The 19,221-nt window shown below is 41.4% G+C and overlaps 2 protein-coding genes and 1 long non-coding RNA gene across 6 annotated transcripts in view; 2 read left to right on the forward strand and 1 right to left on the reverse strand.

Moving 5' to 3' along the window:
- The window catches only part of LOC134565586 (uncharacterized protein C3orf26 homolog), a 174,597-nt gene that overhangs the window by 86,003 nt on the left and 69,373 nt on the right, over positions 1 to 19,221 (forward strand). The window lies entirely within an intron of this gene.
- LOC134565587 (filamin A-interacting protein 1-like) overlaps positions 1 to 19,221 on the reverse strand; it is a 118,696-nt gene that overhangs the window by 60,443 nt on the left and 39,032 nt on the right. The window contains exon 2 of one of the 2 annotated variants that reach the window (XM_063425211.1): positions 17,466 to 17,607. The gene's annotated coding sequence lies outside the window, so the exon portion shown is untranslated. Of the gene's footprint in view, positions 1 to 17,371; positions 17,608 to 19,221 lie in introns of both variants that reach the window. The other variant, XM_063425212.1, reaches the window with a different exon arrangement.
- Positions 3,496 to 8,040, forward strand: LOC134565589 (uncharacterized). Its single transcript, XR_010083945.1, has 3 exons — positions 3,496 to 4,001; positions 6,017 to 6,076; positions 6,624 to 8,040. It is a non-coding gene; the product is annotated as an uncharacterized LOC134565589 (long non-coding RNA).

Below are 19,221 nucleotides of genomic sequence, written 5' to 3' on the forward strand. Positions count from 1 at the left end.
GCAGCCATCTCCATGGATGTGGAAAGCTGGACAGAACATTTTTTTTCTAATATATCACTTAATAATTTCAGATGATTGTATTTATTGAGAGAATAGGCCCTTACGATTCTCCAAGTGCCTTGACTTGTAAAAAAGCTTGTTTGCTGTTCTGTGGCCTTGAGCAGGAGTTGAAGTGTAGCTGTGAAAACACGCAGGTAAACAGGTAAGAAAAGCCATTATGAGCATTTGTGATGTCTGTAACACCCAGTGACTCAGAAAATGCTGTGTCCCCTTACACTTCACACACAAGGTGAGAGGCACTGTCTGTGGCCAGTACTCTGCTTCAGTGTGGTACAACCCTGGCTGGGAGACTGTGACTGCTGGGGTGGGGTAGAGTGCTGTGTGTTCATTGGGTGAACAGCATTTAGGCCATAGTGGTCTCACTATCAAGAGAAATTAGAAAATGTTATCAGTGATAACCATATTTCTTTCCTCTTTCTGCTATGATAATCTGTATTGGTTAAATGGAATTTGTGTTCTGAAATTTGCCTTAAAATACCATAGAGAGACCTAAGCACACTGAAGAACTGAGAGCAAAATTTACATGAGCTCTCAACTGAGGTATTTGCAAAATATAGGTAAAGTGTCAAGAACTGCTGTGACTTTTTTATTCCATATGGGGATATAAGGGATTTTGTGAAGCATTCCAGCAGAGTGAGACAATCAGCAATCTTTCTGCTGTGTGCCTGAGGTTGTATTTTTTTTTTTCATGTTAAGAATGCTTCTTTTGAGTAAAAATCTTTTGTTGCTTTGGGGTGGTTTTGCATTTGTTGTTGGGTTTGGGTGGGTTTTTCTAGCAAACAAAGACAAAACAAGCTGTTCCATCTGTAAAATGCACTGTTACTCTCCAAAGAAAACTTTTTAGTAGAAAGATGCTGGAAAAGGGACAGTCTTGATGAAGCAATTGTCAGGGAGACTGGGGGAGGAAGTGTATTGCATGAAGACACATTGATTTTCTTTGGAGCAGCGACGTTCTTTTACTTGTGAGGTTTCATGAATTCACAGGATAAAATATTTCTTAATAAGCCCATCTCTTTCTACCTGTGGGAAGAGTTCTGTCTAGGTGAAACCTCAGCTGTAGCCTTGCTGCTTTTGTCTCTGGCTGCATTGTGGTAAAAAAAGGGAATGAGCCATTATAACATGTAGTTTTCTTGTGACTGTGTCAGGTTGGAGTTCTCAGAGGTGCTGGGCTGGGTGCTGCCCACTGTGCCAGGCATCCTGTGGAGCTCTGCTTTGTTGCAGCTCCTCTGTCCCTGCTTTATTGTAAAGCACCACACTGGCACGTTGTATCACAGAAAAAGGGAACGCATTTCTCTCAGCAGGCAGCTGAGTGTAAGTTCAGGGGTTTACGGTGCAGTGTTGGGCTGTGCAAATAAGCTCAGAGAGATGGCAGGGAGTACAGGACATGACAGGAAGATACAGACACACGCAGTGGAACTCAGAGGAGCAGTAAAACAAATGCAGGTTAGAGTTGGGGCAGTGGTGCTTCCTGTGGATTTAGGCACAGTATTTTTCTTCTCTTAAAGTAAAGGACTTTAGGAGAAGCCATAAACACAACAAACCAAGGAGCGATCTGAGGAGGTCAGGCAGGCATCATGCATGAGAATCAAAGAACTCGGTAGTGAACAGAATGTGGCTGAGGAGCTCTTCCCATCATGTCCTAAGGATGTGAATTTGGTGTGCAGGTGGCGGCAGTCATCCAGTTTGTGGTACAATTTCGAATAATTTTCTTACAACTCATTAATTCTCCAGTTTACAAGTTATTTCACCTTATTTGGGTCCTGGACCCTTACTGCCTGATAAGGAGAAGTTGTTACTATTTATAATTCGGAGTTTTTTACTCAGGCTGCTGTGATGTCTTAAGTACTTCTGTAAAGGAGAAATGCAATATGGAAAATAATATGAATTAATGAGGGAATTGCAATAGAGATAGCAATGTGCGACTGGTTTGAAAACCATTGGTGGTGTGGTAGAAATTGGTTTACTAAAGGTACTCTGTAGAACAAGCAGTAATGCTAATGAAATTTCAGTGCTAGTGCAAATGCACAAATGAATTTTTAAGGTAATCCAGGAAGCAGGGCATTCATTAGTTGGATAGAAACATGAGGCAGTTTTATTAAAGGTGCAATTTGAAGTGGACTAGACTGGTATTAATTGCATATATTATGGGACAGGTATAATTCTGTGCCCTAGCCATCCCTCTATTGTTTACTGTGAATTTTGTAAAAGCTGCAAAATTGAATTCTCCTGGGGCTATTGATTTCTTTTACAAAGAGCAGAAGCTCTAGTACCTTGATCTCTTACATTGTACTGGCAGGCAGCAAATTCCAAATTGAAACCTTTCTTTAATTTTCACCAATATGACATAAATGGACATTGCACATAAAAGGCTGAGCTATTGCATGTGGCTCCTGGTATAAAGAGTATTACAGTAACAGAAATGCCCTGGTAATAAATTTATGTGAATGGTAACCATGTGTCTCTGAATGCCTCCTGTTTCTCATTCAGGTTAAATGTTGCTCTATCAATACTTGCCAGATATCTTGCACTCTCATGTCTCTGCAATATTTTTAAGCCTTTTGATGCCTTTCAGTTTTTGAAGTTATCGTATTATTTTTGAGATCCTTAAATTAGGTCATAACAAAAATATTTCTGTTTATCTAATCCATTTCCTTGTCTTCAGACTGCTTGGTGTACTGGAGCATGTAATAAGGAAAAGAGATTTAAACAGCGTCCGTCAATATGAGGAGAAAATACTCTGAAAATCACAAGTTTCCTTTAAAAACTGAAGCTTTTTCAACTGATGCAGTGTGATGATTAAATTTCCCTGCAGGGGGTAGGATTTGTAGGATGCAGAGCTAGTGAGTTATTATTTCCAATTCTTGAGGGGGAAAAAGAGGGGGGGGGAAAAGGATTTCTATAGCTGTTGACTACTGTGTGTCAAAAGTGTTGTGTCTCATATCAGTTTTCCAGGCACTTTGGCTGGATTCAGGTTGGAACCCAGTGGCCATCCAGTTGTCACTGCTCACAGAAAGAATGGAGGAGTTGTGCAGGTTTTTATTAATCACACCAATTATCATCTCTTGTTAATCTCGTGCCCTGTTGGCCAAAACATGAGCACATTTCCCTTAGTGCTTGTGGCTGTTCTGTTCTATGTGGTGAGGAGCCTGCTTAGGTGGGTGAGAGCTAACAGGAATTCCCTCCTCACTTTTGCTCAAAGCTGCAGTTGCTGAGGAGAGATGATATTCACAGCTTGAAGTCCAGGAACAAGCTTTTCAGGCACTGCTTCTGTCTTGGAGTTACTGTCCATCCAACACTGCCTTTGCCCTCACTATTTAGCTAACACCTTTTGCTACCTTTTGCTAGGTTCTGCCTTCACTCTCAAGTTGCATTTATTCAACACAATGAGTAGAGCTCCTCAGTAAGGATCTCGTCAGGAGGCAGTGACCCGATGCAGCATTTTGTCTGGACCCTGCTTATTTTGAGATAAGCAGTGCTTTTCTCAAACAAGGCCTGACTGTACTCTACATCTATTAAAAGCACCCTCTAGTTTAAAAACAAAAAGGGTTTTCTGGAATCACGTAGTCCTCTGAAATGTCTCAGAACTATTCAAATGCTGGCAGCCAGCATAAAGCCTTTGCCTGATCCTAATCTCCAGAATGCAACAGGCATCATTGCCTGGCTATTTTCAGCCGATTCTGTGTACTGCACATCTAAAACTAGAACAAAACTCTCACTGCTCTGCTCTGCTTTCCAGCCCAACTGCTGAACTGCCCTGTCCTCTTTTTTTTTTTTTTCCCCTCTTTAGACATTTAGAACGAAATCAGGCACTTCAACCCAATGTGGGGTTTTTTTAAGGTTGCAGTGCTCTTTGGGCTGGAGGAGTGTGACATTTCTGTTGGCAGGCATTTAATTCCTATACTTCCTGATCTTTGAATCAAATGAGCAGCTGCTTCAACAAGGTATTTATTGATATTCATAACTCCCATATACCCATCAGCCTTTCAGAACAAACCTGAGTGTATTCTAGAAGCTTTTGTGGGATTTAATCCCAGACTTGGTGATCTCCCATGGGCTGTATAGCTGCTTATTGTCTCCCTTTAGCATCCCACATCTATGTTTCCTGCTTTGCTTTTCTTACTGTTCCAAACTCTAAATTTTGCCACTCTTTACTTTTATTTGCACTTGCATTGCTTGCTGATGAGTTGTCTCTAGCTGTTGCTTGTCCTATGGTTTCTTCTCATCCCTAGGAGCAAGCTGACTACTCTGACACTGCTGGTGAACTACAGAACTATAGATTTTTCTTTGTCTCACTCTAGAAAAACAAAACAAAACCAAAACAACAACAACAACGAACCTAAAAAAAAATAACTAAGGTCTATGCAACTTCCTTCTAGAGAAGAAACAAAGGTCTGAATATTGGGCTGTCATTTATGCCAGAAACAGAATACGCAGTCCTTTAATTTTGTGTTGTTTGCTCTGGCACATAACAGGTGAAGGAACCTCTTTACTATGTGGGTAGAAAAAGAGGAGAAAAGTCTATTGTAAATTTTTTTATTGTTAAGAAAAAATTGGTAAAGGTGCAGGAACACAGGGGAGAAACACAGGAGTCCTTGAGCTTGAGGGAAAGAAAATTTCTAGCTTACAGTACCCAGCTCAGTGGAACTGGGCATGGAAGCACAGAAAGCACGAGGAAGTGGACTTTGAGAGATTTTGAGGCAAGCTGGGAAAACGTATGTGGGGATATAATGCTTAATAATAATGCATCTTTTATATATACGTATATACATCAAATAACAGGTCATATATTAAATAAAATTTTAAAAATCTAAGTCTGTTATGCAGTCATAGGAAACAGAATGCTGTGTGGTTGGAACCACCCATCTCGAGGATCTTTATCTTGCTCACCCTGTCCTGCTGTCACATATCAGTGTTGGGCAAAAATTGGGAGGGACAAAGAGAACAAAGTGTATTTGGTGCACAGGGTTCTGAAAAGCTGGATTTGATTATTTGAACAATATATTGAGACAATATCAGTTGACCTGTCCACATGGTCTTCCATGAATTCGGCCCTTCTATTTCTCTTAAAAAATTATTTTGTTGAATTTAGGTGCGGATTTGGCCTCATCTCTTTTTTATATAAACCTATAGAATAAAGACATTCTAGGATTGATGTTTCAGCCACCTGATTCGGATTAGACTTGTTACATCACTAAAATAGGATTTTATGACTTTCCTACTATAACTGCATTTGAGTGCTTTTAAAAGCTATTTTTTTAATTGGACATGTTAATATTTGAGGCAGTATTTTGGCTAATTGTTCAAATCTGCATTTAGACAATTGTTAAAATGAATACTATTTTTGTTATGTAAAGTTATAAACCACACATGCCCTATAGTCTCTTCTCTAATTAGGAAACAATTAAAATTACAAAAAGTCTTCTTCTTGACACCGAATTTTAATGACTTTATGCTTGATTTGTACTATAGCAGCCCAGGGGAATACTAATAGTACATTTTATCCCTTTAAAAACTTCTATGAATGCCCATGAAGGAACTGAAAATAAATATTCTTTCAGTCTAAGTGACGATAGAGATAAACTACAAGGACTGCTTCTGACCTTGGTTGCCTCAGTTCTAACACTGTACAATGTGTAGTTGTCACAAGGTAAAATAGCACAAAAGTTGACTGACACTTTTTCAGACTCCATAAGAGAAAAGAATAGAATGTCTGATTTACATAATTGAATAGATTTCTAAAGTATTCAGGTTTGGAGACTGAATTTCTATGTAGACCAAGCTTTTACATTGGGAAATAAGACTCACCAATATATTTCATATTTGCCTATGCACCACAGTATTCACAGCATGTTTTTTTAATTGACTTCAGTTCAACATTTTGATTATACGTTAAAACACAAATACCTACAGGCCCAAATAATTCTCGTTGTGGACTGCTGATTTTTTTCCTTTTTAGATGATGGAAACTGCCTGAAGTCCTCAGACAATGGAAAGTTTCAAGATTTTATGAACAAAAGTAATGGAAGAAATACTGGAGTGTGCTCTCAGGCTAGTTATTTCATGCCCTCCCTTTCTTCCTCACAGAACCGTGGTCTGAGCATCTATTGAAATATTGCTTGCACTTCTAGTGTAGGGTTTTGCCTTTTTGTTAAGGTGCATAGGTTGGACAGGAGCTGAGGGTGAAATTGAGGTCATGGTTCAGCCTTCTACCAGCTCTGTGACGCTGCCCATAGGAGTAATGATTCATCATTCCATCGGTTTTGTCTTCCAGCAGCTCTGAGAATGTTTATGGAATAGCTTAGAGCGTGGGTGAAATGTTCATTAAATTATTGCTCATGCCCAAAAGCCTTAGGCAGCCTGACTGATCAATTCTCTCTGGGTGTCCATGGCACAAATTATATCTCTATTGTGTGAGGATCTTCAGTTCTCCTGTCTACATCTAATACTCTTTTCTCTTAAAAACCTTCAACTAGATTTGATCTCTTCTCAGTCATGAGGTAGATTGGATTTACCTGAACTCCAAGCACAGCAGAAACCAGTACTGGCTGACCACATTGTTTTAGTTTGTAGGGCAGATGGGATGCAAACTCCATTTTATACACAGTCATCATTTAGTCAGATGTGAAGGTCCACCTACTCAATTCCTGACTTTATTAAAGCACTTGGACAAGGTAAGACATTAATCAGGGCCTTCATATAAATATGGCTCTTTCCTGGCTTTGTTGGAGTTAATGTCCATCCTGAATTTGTTGAAGTAGTTGCTGTTATGAAGAGATTTGGTCTTGTACTTGAGCTGAAGCTGGACAAGCTCCAGTGAGTGGCACTGCATGTGGCCAAACCCACGGTGATAGGCATCATGGAGTTGCTTGGAGGACTGAGTGAGCAGAAAGAGGAGATGACTTCAGGACTCCAGTTCTTTGATCCAGAATTTGTTATGGTACTAATTTGACTTCAAATCACAATCCTGTTTTGTTGTCTGGGTGGATATAATTTTTACCCTACTGAAAATAGGGGTTGCCATAACTATGACAAGGATTTGAAGTTGGAGGCCTGAGTTCTGATTTGTTTCTGACTGACAAATGAGACAATCAGTGAATGATTTTTTAGCTAAGAGTTGCTAAAACTCAGTATGCCTTGTTTTCAGCAACTCCAGAATCCTTTGCAGCCAAAACTGCTGTTGTCAGACTTCAAGGACTGAATCCAAGAGATTTGGTTTTCAAATTCTTCCCAACTGGAAGCTGGTTTTTTCTTTCAAAAAAAAAAAAAACTCACATAGGAATGGAGGGTCTCATTTATCCCCCACACCATTAAGTTCCCCATACTCTACACCACATTTTTGCTACTTTGGGAGAGTCACTCTCACCAGGTGGATTACTAACAAGGTTGGTATATGAGCTAATAAACTGCTCTGTGTTCTGTAGTCACAGCTGGGCTGCTCCCATACCTGACCCTCACAGAGCTCTTGCAGTGTGTCTAGACATGTCTTTGGCACTGTGTTGGTTGCTTACATGCAATGGGAGCTCTGCATTCTCTTCCCTTGTGCTTGCAACATCTTCAGCTTTTCCTCCTTCCCAGCTTCTCTGATTGCATTCATACGAGGACAAAATTCTGTCATTTCATCCTGCATGCTTTCTCAGTATTGGCTGCCAGATAAATAGCGTGTGCTTCCTCTTCATTTGTTGCCTTAGACACTGATTTTGCCTGCTTTAAATGACTTTCAGGTTTGGCAAGGCTAATATTATAGTGCAGTTGTGTTCTTTCACCAAGTTCTTCCTCTTAGCTTGACTGCTTTTCTGTTCCAGGGGAGAGCAATAACCAATTTTCCTTTCTTGCTTTCACTGCCCAGCTTGACGCTAATCTGCCGGCATTTCTTTCTCTGATCGCTTATTGTCTGCCCAGCCTCAGTCTTGCTTCCTTTATTCTGACAGCTGCTCCAGACTCGCCTTCTTTTATGTCCTTCACATATTTGTGTGTGTGTCATCGTTGTTGGTGCCTTTGATGTTTGGCATGACCTTACTGAGGTCTCTGCTTGAAGGAACTTGCCTTTCTAGTGGCCCAGAAGGCACCGAAGAGGCAAATGAAGGAATCATCTGGAAGCAATGAGTTCATGGGCTTGTTTTCAGCAAATAGTCCTGTGTCTTATCCATTTTCCAATGGATGGGACAGTGTGCAACCTCTTACGTTTGCATCCTACACCTTGCACGCTCTGTCTGCGTCTGCACTGTCCAGAGTGACCAGGTGCCAAAATGGGCTGGGGCTTGTAACTGGATGTTTGCTTTGGTTTAAGCAGCTGGTGGATTTTTTCCCCCATTAGATTACAATCTTGTTTTTAAGGATAAACATACTTGAGATGCCTTTCACTCTCCCTTTGCAAGAGGCAAGTATTTTTTTCCCCCCAAAATACGAGGTATTAAATTTTACAATACTGCATTTTTTAACCAGTTGTGGTGATTTCATCCTGGAATTATAGGAGGGTTCCAAAATTATATTTTACACAGTGAGGTTAGAATATGCATCCTTTCACTGTGGTATTTTAAAGAACTGATAGGCAGACTTCTACATGCAATTCAGCATTTCATAATTATATTGTATTGCATTTAGAGTATTTGGTGAAGAAATGGGATTACGAATAAACTGGTGGAGTAACTTTATCACCAGCTGCTTTGAAGTAGTGCTCAGTCGTTTAATTTCACATGAATTTTTAATAATGATTCCAGCCTGTTTATTGTATTTTATTCCACTTGGTGTGGATTCTTAGACCTCTGTGGTCTGTCAGTGACAGAAGGATTTTGAGACATGAAACTGTTTACTTTCTGACCTTTCATTTGCTTTGCACTTTATTCCTTTTAATAATTAAATGGTTGTTTAATATCTGAGGTTGACTGGAAGCAGTTATTTTTCATCTGCTTCTCACCAGCACAGTTGAAGCTTCTCAAAAGAAAAGACATAAGATCTGAATAGCCCAAACTATCTAAATTAGTGTACTTTTTCTTGGTGATAAATAGTGCCCTGGAAAGTATCAGTTAATTCAGCCTTGAATGTTTAAGAGGTAATTTTGACAGGGTCCTGTAAATGTAGAAAGTTCAACAGAGTAACCAGAGAAAGGTTCCTAATGAAATCCCGGCTTTGGTGGTGAAAATGTCTGTCTAGTTTTAATAAAAGCTTGATTACACTGCATTCATGAGGATTTCTGCAAGTCTGCCCTGATGACATATAAACTTTAAATTAGGCATAGTCAGTAAAAGGCCACCTAATATGGTTTCATATTTTGAGAGGTTTCCCCATAATTGCCCCAGCTAGTTAGTCTGTTTTCTAACCATTCTGGCATCTGCATGTGCTGAAAGAAATCATCCTGGGAAAGATGGAGCTTGTACAGCTTGTAATGATGTGGGGTGACCTGACAGAGACCTGCCCCCTGCCGCCTCCTTATTTAGTGACCTTCCACAAGTGATGAGGCAGCAGCCTTCTCCCAGCAGCTGTTTTCTAAATTTGGTCTGACAAATGGTATCATAAAGGTGGCAGGTGAGGTTAAGAGATCTGATCAGAACATACTGATTTAGCAGCCACCAAAAAGTACAAAAGAATATAAGGAAAAACAATCAAGTGCTGTCTCTTTATCATTGTATCAGTTTTCTCTGCATGGTCCCTTGTGAAAGCTTTTACTGATGGCTTTCAGCTATGTATCATTATAATACCTCCAATAAGCATTACATAATAGGAAAAATATGCTCCATTGAGCAGTGAAACTGGTGTTAGCCAGTCCTGTGGCCCATATCAAAATGCTCTCACTAGTATTCCCTGTAACAACACTTCCTCAGATGTAATGGACTACAGCATATCATCAAGTAAGAGTTCATACATCCACTTTAATGTTTTTTGCATATCCCTGTTACAAGTAATGGCTGTGGCTACTCAAGAGAAAAGGAATCCATTTTTTCTCTCTATAACAGTTCAGGCAATTTTCAAGCATATTCTCTGCCATTGCTGTGTTTGCATGGCTAAATAGGCAAACACTCTATGTGTTGGTTCTCTCGGAAAGGGGAGAAAACACAGTGTTGATAAAACCACAAGAATTAACTAGAACAACTGGGTAGACAGTAGCACTTAAGTGATTTTTATTGTTGGTTCTCTTACTGACAGTTCAGTAGATTACAAGTCGTCTCCTATTAATGGTGTGGTTTATAAGAAGAAATCTGCAGAATAAGTGCATCTGAGGTGCTCTGACTAGAGTGGCAAATCCCTATTTCAGAAGCACCTCAGGTGTTAGAAGCTTTGAAAAGGATCTTCCCTCTTTACTGTAGAGTGATATATCAGTATATACTTTCGGAGGAAATACAAAGAAGTCATTGGAAATCAGACCTGCTGAGTGGATGTGTCAGACCTTCAGTCTAGGATAAGTCAGGAATTCAGGTGCTTAGCTGAAATGGAGCTCTTGTTCTCAACTTCTGTCATAAAATTATTCTTAACTATTTGAATTCTCCTTACATTAAAACATTGTACTCTTTAAGGTGCTAACTGAAAAAAAAAGGTCCTTTAGGTATCTTTATTTGGATGGTTATTTCCTGTGTTTGCTTGCTGGCATTAAAGCATAGAAATTACTTTCTGCATGGGACTGAAATGTTGCAAGCTCTCTACAGGTTGCAGATTTTCAGTTGTCATCTCAAACAGTTTTGAAGACTATTATTACAGATACAGGTAGGTAGGATATATATAGGTTTAGAGATCTTTTGTCATAAAGCTTCAGTCTGAAAAACTAATGTATTCCAAAGAGGTTGAGTTATAAAAGGCACATGTCTCTATGGATGAATGATAGTTTTGGCCAAATGCAACATAATGTGATAAGTATTAATGTAATGGATGATTAGATTTGTCACATTTATGATACAATGAATTCTAGCACACAGGCACTGTAAAGGGGAAGGTGACTGGTGGCAATGGAATGGACAGATCAACTTCTAAATGCTTGCAGTGAGAGCTGGAGATGATCATTTTTGGTCACGATTTTTTTTTCATTTACATTTTAGATAACTATCTGAGAGTAAATTGACCCCACAAGAAAGTTATGAAGGCTCATGAATTATGGAGGATGGAGAAAGGCATTATTCTGCAGCTGCAAACAGGCTCTGTCAGGCACTCAGGACCTGAAGAAAAGTGGACAGTTGTACCTGTAGCCGTGCATGGTGTTTGCAAGGTGTGGGAATGATTTATTTCAGCTGGCTGAGAAGCTCAGCATCTTCAGAGTGCTCATGGGTCATCACCTTCTAAGCACAGGCAGGCACCCATCCTCGTGTTCCAGCCTTGCTCTGCTCCTGCCAGGCAGAGGGGTGGGAAGGGCAGCCCACGAGTGCATCACAGCAGTGTCTGCTGTAAACATTTATGTCTGCTTCAGCCTGCACATGGGGAAGCAGGACATAACAGAAACCCAGCCACAATCCTGTTTACCCAGTCAGCATGTTTTAAGATATAAATATTTTATTCTTTTTCTTTCGGGTATTTGTGAAGTGCGTTTTGGGTTCAGTGGGAAATTTACAGTTTGGTAGCAGTTGTGTATTTTGTGTATTTTTGTGTATTTTGAGGATGGTGCCATGAGAAACAGGATGCTCAGGTCCTACCTTGTTTGAATGATCTTTCTAGGTTTTACTGCCATGCTCCACACCATGGGATGCAAGTGCTTCCCAAGCCCTCTGACCTGCAGAGGCAAGGGCAGGGCAGGCACTGTGCCTTAGGTTTCTTACAGATGGAATCCTTTTGCTCTGTACTTTGGAAGAGTTTTCTCTGATACAGCAGAGGTTTTTGTTGCCTGGGTTCTGAGGCAGAATTCTTCAACCATCTTAAAAGTTGTTGGCAAAGTGACCCTGAAGAAAATTGCCTCAGGTACTGTACTGGGGAATGACACGGTATTAATGTGTTGACCTAAACTTCAAATCCTAAGGTGGAATAGGGTGGCAGCTGTGTAAGAGGCAAGTTAACCAACCAGGGCTGTAAAGTGCCCTTGTCCAGGGCATACTGAGGGGCCAGTCAGGATCTTCTGCTTGCCAAACACAGTTCAAATTTGAACAGGCCTTGTTCCAGAATCAATGGAACGAAAAATGTGGGGAATACAAAAGTAAGAGCAATTGTGCTACACATGTGAAATGAGATCAATGTTATGATTTTTGTTGTGGGGAAATAGCATGCAAGAAGGAAAGACTGTTTTAGTGAAGAAGAAGAAAACTAGAGAGAATGAAGGCAGAGCAGAAAGAGCTGAGCATACAGTTAGTGGAGCCAAGAATAAAATAATGAAAGAGGGTGCAGAGGTTAGAGGAGGCAGAGAAACACCATGATTAAGTAAGGAATAAGGGTAACCCTAATGCTTGTACTGCACTGTAGATTTTTGAGGAGTGCATCTTGACCTGCAGTACTACAATATTTTCCTCTGACATGTTGTATTGGAAAGCATGGATGCTGAACTGTCCAAAGGATGAGTAGAACCTGCTGAAAGTAGTTGTGCCCATTTGATGAAAGCTTGCGTGTCTACTCAGTGCTTGGGTCTAGAAGCAGCTTTCCTTTTTCTTCCTAGCCTCAAGTCTGTCACAATCAGAATTCCTATAGCCCCCCTCACCCCTGGCTTTGGAGTCCAGCCCTTCACAGCTTTTTGTCTCTTCTGGGATAACTTCATCTTCCCATAGGATGAGTCCCCAACTCTCCAGGTCCCTATGTGCCTCCAAAGAATCTCTACCCTAGGCCTGCATCCCTTCCCAACTTATCCCACCCTAAGATATATCCCAAGAAGCAGCTTTAGGCCTTTTTGTCTCTGCTGAATGAAGGATTCCCTTCAGTTGTCAAAAAAGCAGAAACCTGGGGGACAGAAAAGCAGCACTTGATGTGGGCTTTTGATTTAGAAACAATTGAATGTTTTTCTGTGTGTTCCTGGCACTGTTGCCTCCTACACAGGATGCTCAGAGCTCCTCCATTGTACATGGGCAGCTTTGAAGATGCACTGTAAGTATTTGCAAGGAACAGAGAAGGTAACTTGTAAAAATCTGATGGCCAGTAATATTGATGAGGGTGGGTGAATGTCAGGAAGAAATTTAAGGCTACTTTTATCTTTTTCATCCTGGTCCTGCCTCCCATTTTGGCACCCAGAATTTATTAAATGAACCAATTTAGAGTATTTTGGTATCTTTTGTATGTAAGTTTTGCTTTTTCTGTGAATACACTGTAAAGACCCCCTGCACAGCCTATGTCCCCGTCTCCCACAGCTGTATGTCAGTTGGGTAACACCACCACAAGAGGCCATTTCAGCCTCCCAGCAGCTGCCCTTGCCATTCTGTTGCACAAAAAATGGTGTTTTTCACCCTTCAGCAGAGATGGAGACGTGCGTGCTGCAGCGCTGCAGTAAATAGTAAGGCAGTTTGTTTTCTTAACCTTTGTCTATCTGTGTTTCAAAACTCACAATTTATCTAGGAACTTCATCAGGAGGCTGGGATGTTTCTAAGGCATCATAAGCAGATATACCACATAGCAGAGTTTGTTGGGAGAGTGTGACTAATGGATATAAGGAGATCCACCATGACTGTGGTTTTAACTCCCAGATTTCCAGTGGGAACTTTGGGAACAGAAAGCTGCCACCACCTTCCAGGCTGTGTCCTTCCTCTTGGTGTGGTGGGACCTCTCTGACACGGGGCTCAGCTCACACCCCACTATGTCCTCTTCCAGCCAGCTCCTGGTTTTCCTCCCTCAGCCGTGTGCCTGCTTCAGCTCAGGTGCTTCTGTCCCGCAGTGACAGACACAGCAGAGAGCTGCAGTGCAGGTGTGTAACTGGGGACAGCTGTTAAATTTTTGCAAAGGAACAAACTGCACATTTAAAGTATAAAAGTGAACATTATAATGGGTGCTATGACAGAATGCATTTTTACTTTTGCTTTTCATAGCCCTGGATGGATTTAGTAATGTTTCCTTTCTGGTTTTGTTTTGGTGGTTCTTTTCTTACCTCATCTACACTAGCTTACTACATTCTATGGCTATGTAAATTCAGCTTACAAAGCTGAACACATACACGTATTAGCAGTGAGAGAGTTGGTGTTTCTTGAGTTGAATGTGTGTGTTGGGTTTAAAGTGTCAAGTCTTCTGGTCCTCACAAAATTTGGGATGGGATTCTTTCTTCCTCTGCGCATATTCTGTTCAGCAAGTTGACAGTCTGATATTGATTAGGGGTTTTAGGTGCAACAGGAGTACAGCTAATGAGAAAATAATGAGTTGGTATGTATTTCTGTGCTGTGCTGCTCCCTACTGAATTGTCTGACTGCCAAATACATTAAGGAGTTAACAACTGAGAGGTTCTTCTGGAGGGGTGCTGATGGAGCCTGGTGGTTTTACAGCTGAAGAACAGGGGTTTAGAGCAAGCTGTGCCAGCCTAAGAAGCTTCTCTCTCTATTCGTATCATAAATTGTGATAAGAATTATCATATATTATCATAAATTAGTTATGCTAAGGTGATACTCAGCAGCAGTGAGTGCAGCTAGCAGTGAGTGCAGCAGGGTCTTTAGATGGCTAATGTCAGGGTAAAGAGGAGGAAAGGTGATTTTCCAGTGTGTGCTGCATGTTCCAGGAGCCTTTTCTGTGCAGGGAACAATCCCATGGTCATAGTGAACTGTCAGTAATTTACCACATTTGGATTCCCAAAACAAAACGCAATGTTTAGTTCAGCTTTGAAGGGCAAACAGTTCCTTATGGAGCTTAATTGCTTTGTTTACATGTAGCTAGTTACTTATCATGTGGCAAGAACAATAGGCTGAGTGCCTCGCTTAACCCATGATCAGAATGCGATAAAACACGGAAGCCAGTGAGGCTGTATTTCTTAAGCAGCCCACAGGTCAGCTGCAGCCTCCTTGGCTGGCTGTCTCCTAGCAGGCCTGCTCTTGGCATACCCTTTGTCTCCACAGCAGCTGGGTGCCTTTGCCATGTGTCCTCGATGTCTGAGCTTCAGCTAAAAGCAAGTGGTGTTTCTTGGGTCTCTAATTCACGTGGACCAGGCACTTTGCTGAGAGCTGTGTGACTCACTGACCATTCCTGGCACAGTTCACATTCATGCAGTGAGCATCTCACCAGGCTTTAACCTCACGTTACCCCACGGCTTACCCTGGACCATGCCCAGTTTGCACCAGAGGCAGCCGGGTTTCCTCCCTCCGGTAAGGAGGCAGGCCAGGGCCTTGGGGAAGCGTGAGCCTGGATCTCTCAACCAGCCACACCTGTCTTGTGGGATGAGGAGCAGAATGGAGTTTACTCAGTCAAGCCAGATCTCTGCCTGTCAGTGGTGCCTGCTACTGACAGCAGCCCTTTTGACAGGGGTGCCTCAGCCATGCCAGAACACCTTTCTTGTTGTCACGCACTCCTCCAACCACAGGCAGCACCCCGTGATCCAGCACGGCAAGAGTGCGTGACCCAACACGTGCTTTCCCTGCCCAGAAGTTGAGAAGTTCATTGTCAGGTCTGCCAGACTAATAGAGACAAAAGAAATTCTTTGGTTGGGGCTGCAGCTCTCACACCCTTGAGGAGTCCCTTGCGTCTTGGGGGAGCGCGGGGCTCACGCCAGGTCTCCCTGCAGAACTGAGATTTCCTGAGCTCTGAGCAGAGAGGACATTCCAGAGATTTTCATCTGTTTGCTTCTCCATTTCACTGGTGGCTTTTCCCCTCATAACATCTGAATTAATAGTCAGAAAGTTTGCTGAGAAAGACTCTTAGTTTGTTCCTCAGGTAGTTTCTTTTGGCAGAAGGGAATTCTCCATTACACCTGCTTGTACCAAAGGAGTAAGATAGATGTACTCCATTTATTTGCCAGAACTTTAGTAAGCTTCAGCCATCCCTGCAAACTGGAGAATTTGCTAACATCTCTTATTTTGTTAATCTGTGTGCAATTGGGAATGAGAGGCCTTTGAAAGTGTGCACAGAAATTTTATGTGCAGGAGAGCACCTGCAAACCAAAAATCTTCTTTATCTTTTTCCATGAGTAAATTATTAACTGGCCCAGTTGTGTGCTCAAATCTTAGGTACAGTTTACAGTTGTCACTTGCACCTGAAGGGGTGGAAATGGGGGCTGATATCCTATGTAGCAGCCATCTCCACAGCTGTTCCTCTTCCCTCTGTAGGCAATCTCTCACTTGCAGAGATGATGCAAGGCAGAAATATTTCTTATTTTTTGTATCTTTGTGGTACAGAGGAACCAAATCATGCAAATAGCTCAACAAGACCACAATGACAGTGGTACTCTAGAGAATACCACAAATTATCATTACCTTCCCAAGCCTTTAGACTATGAAAATAAACTTTGAAAGTCTACTTAAGATTTAAGCACTAAGAGCCCCTTCCCTTCCATCACCACCTAAATATATGAGCTGCTTCTAGAGCTGGAGGCCTCCTCAGTAAGACTACCACTTGGTTTGAGCTTATACAAGCATTTACAGCTACCATATAAATTGGAAGCTTAGCATGTCTGCTCTTGCCTTGTCATTCTTCTGTTTGTGTAACACAGAGCCCAGTAGTCATCACAAAAAGAAGTAAACCTTCGGATATATGTCTTTGAGGAGGAAAACACCGCACAAAGGATCAATTATATTCCTCACAAGTATGCAACATCTGAGTCAGGGGTTCCCAGAGACTAACCTGGAAAGCTGCTAAGTGTGTGAGCCTCAGGAAAATTTTCAAATTGTGGCTTTTCTGCACTGTCCTGCTGAATTTTTTTTTTTTAATGGTCATGTAACCCCTAGCGTGATGTCTCTCTCTCATTAGGTTGCCCTTCATGAACAAAACTCAGGGAACTCCTGAGTTCATCATCCAAGAAAACCTTTATTTTGGAATACAAACTGAAAAAGATAATCTATTTTGTCAAGTGTTTCCACACCTCTGTAAACATGCAGTCTCCTTGTCTGGATGATCTCATGCATATATTCATCAAAGTTCTTCCTTTGCTTTGAGACCACATTTGCAGCAAAACAGTAATATATGCAATATAAAAAGGTTTTGGGTGAGATCCAGTACAAGCATCTCATGGTGAAATCATTCTTAATATTATTTAACAGCTACCTGGTGTCTGATCCAGAGAAACTGGTCACAGCTACATTTTCCTTTAGACACTTAAGTGAACAGCACATATGAGCCTTGGATGTTACACGAATGTAGGGCAAGGAGGACACAGCCCATAATTTGTCTCTCATTGTCAAGCACATTCCTCCTCCATCTTTTGACAGTGGATTGTTGATAGAGTGATAGCTGCTAAACAGGTACGAGCTCATCGGCACTCTTTACCAAAGAAACATTGTCTGGAAACTCTTACCTCTCTCACTGGAAGTAGAGGGAAGGAAAATTGGAAGTCTCTGGCTTAAAGAAAAGCATTTGGTACTACAGAAGTTAAGTGAAGATCAGCTAACCTGCTGGAGCATCACAGACTGGAAACCTGAACGTTCTGGCAGATGCCGTCATTTTGGCAAGGCGCAGGTGGCAGTCCTGCAGAGTCCTCATGATCTTTATCACGTAGTAGGAAGTGGCATTGCTGCCCTGGATGCAAACATCCTAAAAAAGAAGCAGTTAGTTAGTGCCTCCACAGAAATAAACTCTTGGACACAGCTGATACCACCAGTACTGAAATGCAAGGTCACAGTTTGAGTGCTGTAGAAGGAGTTATCAGTGTTGCCAGTGACAAATGTAATACCTATCAATGATTATGTCTTACAAAACAAAACCCCCAACACCAAACCCAGCAGCCTTACAGACTCCTTGCTTTTCAGCTTTCAAAATTCTTCTGGGGAGTTTTTGCAAATGGGTGGTCTAAAACCCAGGCTGATCAAATATCTGCTCTGCCTCCTGTCACCTGGGAAACAGGGAATGCCTACTGTGAAAACAATCTGAAGGATCCAGGATGGAAATTCAGATGTTCATGTACAAAAGACTTTTTCCCCTTTTTGTGTTGCTGAGAACAATAATACAAGAGTCCACAGCAAGGTCTGCATTTCCAGCTATGTGCTCAGTGTAACAAGTACATTGAGGTGCTTATGGCAGGCAACACTTGATGGTAAATGCTGCACTGCAACTAGGAGTGCCCATGTCTCTACTGCTGAAAGTAGGGAAAAAACTTACTTTCACACTCCACAATGCAGAGCATGCACTCACACAGTATTAGCTCCTTACCTACTGTAGCTAGGTTATTGTAGGCCATGGTAACTATCTATGTTGTATGTCTGTTCTTGCTTGCATCCCTGGGAGATGATGAGATTGTTTAGTGGCTGTATTGACAGCAGGGTTTCTTTTCCAAATTCCTTTGCTTCTGTTCTGTTCTTCATGCAGCCCACTGAAATAATCTCTCTCTAAACTGCAGAGTTCTTCCAAGAGATTTTTCTTTTTTGTTGGGTACATTCATAAAAAACCAAGGAATTCTACCTTGTAGTTTTGTTCCCTCAAAACATCAGTCTACATCCACCCATTTAAGTCATCTTACTTTTGTCCTTAATCTGTCTTAATATCTTCAGGCAACCAAGAAACTGGCCTTTCATCTGTCTCGAACTTTTGAGAATTGCTCAACAGCTGCACAAAATTGTTTTTCCTCCTCCTGCTGTAAAGATAGTACCAAATTAGGAGTGCATTATGGGCCAGGCTTTTCCCAATTGCCAGGGGCTGTGATCTTGTAACCTAAAGATGGAGAGATGTTCCTTGCTGTGCGTGACACGGAGGCCTGAAAGTCCTGTGCTCCTTAGGCAATTTAGGGTTCTCAGTGTCTTACAGGGACTTGATTTCCCAGCTTTCCTGACACTTAACTCTGTGTGGCCAGGTAAATGTTACAGGGGTGCACAACCAAAGAGTACAGTACCCCTAAAAGATAGTGGAAACAAGTGGACCTAGCATTAGGCCTGATTTTCTTGCTCCTTTGTCAGAGGCCATTATGGATTTAATAGTTTGTGATAACTAAAACATTGCCCTTCTAATCCTGTTTTTTCACTAAATTTCAAGAGACATGCCAGAATTACCACCATGGGTTTAGTTTGGGGGTTATAGTCTCAAACACCAGTGATTACAATAAAGCAGGATCCTCAACTTCAGATCACTGCTTGATGTCCTCTTATCCTGGAAATTAAATTATGCTGATTTAAATGTCTGCATCCGTTGTCTTTCCAAAACACAGATCTTGGTTTT

This window comes from Prinia subflava, unplaced genomic scaffold (genome assembly GCF_021018805.1).
Source record: "Prinia subflava isolate CZ2003 ecotype Zambia unplaced genomic scaffold, Cam_Psub_1.2 scaffold_59_NEW, whole genome shotgun sequence".
Classification (NCBI taxonomy): Eukaryota; Metazoa; Chordata; class Aves; order Passeriformes; family Cisticolidae; genus Prinia; species Prinia subflava.